A 4,243-nucleotide genomic window follows, 5' to 3' on the forward strand; every position below is an offset into this window, starting at 1 on the left:
GCAATCGTGCAAGAGGAGCTGCGTAAATTCTACCCTTCGTCGCAACCTCAAGTGGACCCATCGCCGACGTCGTGCGCCAGGGATCCAGCATTCAATCGGTGCGCACTGAAGCTAGCAGAGCCGCAGCCGCAAGCTATGAGCTATGCTGCTGCAGCCCGCCGTCATGCTCCCGCTCCTCGCCCCCGCCAGACAGCGGACACACCGCCGTTCCCGTCGCCAGACGCCGCCAGCGACGCCCTACCGTCACCTGTCGGCCAGACGCCGCCGCCGCCACCGACGCCCTACCGCCACCTGTCGGGCCAGCGCTACACCCGAGGAAGACGATGTTGGCGTGCCCTGACAACCGCCCCGCTCTGCTACCACTGCGGGGAGCCGGCCACACGTACCGCCGCTGCCCGTACCGTCAGATGGGGCTACGCGGATTCCCCGTCAACGCGCCGCGCCCGCAGCCAGGCGAAGGGCCTCGCGACATCGACGACTACCTCACAAGCACCAGGGGCAAGAACGACGACCTTCCCGCTCACCGTCGCCCGGCCGCTACATGTCACCGCACCGCCGGCAGTAACTGGCCCAAACCGGGGGCCGGTCGCCTAGCCCGTATCCCGAAAACTAAGGGCAGCAACCGATGGAGGTGCGGTTGCTGAACGACGAAATGCTGAAGATCCTCCGCCCTCGACGACGACATCGCGACGAAGTTCCGAGCCCCCACCGCACGCCGAACGGCGTCGACGTCCCGAAGACGAAACTTTGCGACCGTAAGCAGACCTGACGACGCAACGCGGAAGCAGCGGTGCAAACCGACGTAGCCGTGACCCGACGCCGCGACGTAAACGCAACGCAAGACGGCGGACTAGCGACCTCGACGTTCTGATCGACGGCCACAATGTCACCGCTCTCGTCGATACTGGAGCCGACTATTCCGTCATCAGTGGGCCGTTCGCAGCAAAGTTGAAGAAAGTTAGGACTGCTTGGGAAGGCCCCGAGATCCGTGCCGCTGGAGGCCATCTAATAACGCCGATTGGTGTCTGCACGGCGAGAGTCACTATCAACAACCGGACTTCTCCTGCGAGCTTTGTAATCCTACAAAACTGCTCCAGGGATGTGATACTTGGAATGGACTTCCTAAGTGACCACGGCGCCGTCATCGACTTAAGAACCAAGTCGATAACCCTATCGTCGGAGAAAGCGACACCACCGGATACGAGCCCATGCCAACATGCCCTGAACGTGCTCGAGGATCAAGTCACCATTCCTCCTAGATCCAGCACCATAATTCCTGTCGGCACCGAAACGGCTGAATGCATCGAAGGTGTCATCGAGAGCGATCAGGGTTTGCTGCTAGACCGTGACATTTGCGTCGCAAGACATTGCTCGGCTATATGAAGGGAAAGGAAGCGTGATGCTAACGAATTTCAGCCAGGAATACAGACAACCTGAGCAGGGGCACGACGATTGCATACATCGAAGAAATCTTGGCCGTCAGCGATGCGTTTGCCTTTTCAGATTCTGACGAAGCTACGACGACGATCCCTGAGCCACCCTTCGACGTAAACCCAATTCTTCCCGCTCGCCAACAGCAACAGCTTCGACGCCTTCTGCAGGAATACAGGGATTGTTTCTCGTCGTCGTCGCGGGTCCGACAAACGCCCCTTGCTAAGCACCGCATCATAACAGAAGAAAATGCTCGACCACTCCGTCAGAGTCCCTACCGGGTTTCGACGCGGGAACGGGAGGCCGTTAAGAAACAAGTCGATGAAATGCTACGCGACGACATCATCCAGCCGTCCAACAGCCCGTGGGCGTCTGCAGTGGTGTTAGTGAAGAAGAAGGATGGGACCCTACGTTTCTGCGTCGATTATCGTCGCCTGAACAAAATCACAAAGAGGGACGTATACCATCTCCCACGGATAGACGACACCCTGGATCGGCTCCACAACGCGAATTACTTTTCGTCGATGGACCTCAAGACCGGCTGCTGGCAAATTGCAGTCGACGAGAGAGACCGAGAAAAGACCGCCTTTATAACGCCGGACGGCCTGTTCGAGTTCAAGGTCATGCCCTTCGGTCTTTGCTCGGCACCTGCGACTTTCCAGCGAGTCATGGATACTGTATTAGCTAGCTTGAAGTGGCAGACTTGCCTTGTTTACTTGGACGACGTCGTTGTGTATTCCTCGAACATCGACGAACACCTTCAGCGACTTCAATCCGTACATCAAGCAATCAAGAACTCCGGGCTCACCCTGAAGCCAGAAAAGTGCCGCTTCGCGTACGAGGAGCTCTTGTTTCTGGGTCAAGTGATCAGCAAGAATGGAGTGCTCCCAGACCCGCAGAAAACAGCTGCCATCGCCGCTTTCCCGCCACCCACCGACAAGAAGGCCGTGCGCCGATTTCTGGGCTTGTGCGCCTATTACAGACGCTTTGTCAAAGACTTTTCACGGATCGCCGAGCCACTAACGCAGCTCACGAAGACCGACGTCGAATTCAGGTGACAAACAGCGCAAGTCGAAGCATTTCATGAACTGAAGCGACGCCTGCAGACACCTCCGATACTTGCTCATTTCGACGAATACGCCGATACGGAGATTTACACCGATGCAAGCAGCATAGGACTCGGCGCCGTCCTTGTGCAGCGGGCGGGCGGACTGGAAAGGGTTATCAGTTATGCTAGCCGGTCGCTGTCTAAACCAGAGGTCAACTATTCCACAACAGAAAAGGAGTGCCTCGCCATCATCTGGGCTACGTCAAAGTTTCGCCCCTATCTCTACGGCAGGCGCTTCAAAGTTGTGAGCGACCATCACGCCTTGTGTTGGCTAGCTAACTTGAAGGACCCTTCAGGTCGCCTCGCACGGTGGAGCCTGAGACTTCAAGAATTTGACATTACTGTCGTGTACAAGTCCGGAAGGAAACACTCCGACGCCGACTGCTTGTCTCGTGCCCCCGTCGACCCACCAACGCCCGACGACCAGGATGATGACAGCTTCTTGGGAGCCATAAGTACCGAAGACTTCGCCGAACGACAGCGAGCCGACCCTGAACTGAAGGGTCTAGTGGAATACCTGGAGGGCAGGACCATCGTTGTCCCAAAAGTATTCAGGCGAGGATTGGCATCATTTTCTTTGAAAAACAACGTCCTCATAAAGAAGAACTTCTCTCCGGCCCGAGCCAGCTACCTTATCGTTGTACCTTCGGGACTGCGACCAGAAATTTTGCATGCCCTGCACGACGACCCGACGGCTGGACACCTCGGACTTTCCCGAACGCTCGCACGAGTACACGAAAAGTACTACTGGCCGCGCCTTGCCGCCGACGTCACTCGCTACGTAAGGACGTGCCGAGACTGTCAGCGACGGAAGACACCGCCCACAAGACCAGCAGGCTTCCTTCAGCCGATCGAGCCTCCTCGGCGACCATTCCAGCAGATCGGGATGGACCTCCTGTGGCCGTTCCCAACGTCGACTTGCGGAAATAAATGGATCGTCGTGGCTACCGACTACCTCACCCGCTACGCCGAAACAAAAGCCCTGCCCAAAGGCAGTGCCGCTGAGGTAGCCAAGTTCTTCGTTGAGAGCATCGTCCTTCGACACGGCGCCCCAGAGGTTCTCATCACCGACAGAGGTACGGCGTTCACGGCTGACCTAACTCAGGCGATCTTGGAGTACAGCCACACAAGCCATCGCCGCACCACCGCGTACCACCCACAAGCCAACGGCCTCACCGAGCGTCTAAATAAGACCACCGCCGACATGCTGGCCATGTACGTCGACGTCGAACACAAGACGTGGGACGCCATCCTTCCGTACGTGACCTTCGCGTACAACACGGCCGTACAGGAAACGACGCAGATGAACGCCATACAAGTTGGTCTACGGACGGAGCCCGGCAACGACGCTCGACGCCATGCTGCCAAACGTGACCGACGAGGAAAGCATCGACGTGACCACCTACCTACAGCGCGCCGAAGAAGCACGACAGCTCGCCCGCCTACGGATAAAGAACCAGCAGACGACTGACAGCCGCCGCTACTACCTTCGACGACGCCACATGGAATACCAACCCGGTGACCGTGTATGGGTATGGACGCAATACGCCGACGAGGACTTAGTGAGAAGCTTCTTCGACGATACTTCGGACCGTACAGGGTACTTCGACGCCTCGGCGCACTCGACTATGAGGTTGCCCCTGACGGCATTACGAACTCTCAGCAGCGCCGTGCGCGACCTGAAGTCGTCCATGTCGTGCGCCT

The sequence above is a fragment of the Rhipicephalus sanguineus genome, chromosome 11 (assembly GCF_013339695.2).
Source record: "Rhipicephalus sanguineus isolate Rsan-2018 chromosome 11, BIME_Rsan_1.4, whole genome shotgun sequence".
NCBI lineage: Eukaryota > Metazoa > Arthropoda > Arachnida > Ixodida > Ixodidae > Rhipicephalus > Rhipicephalus sanguineus.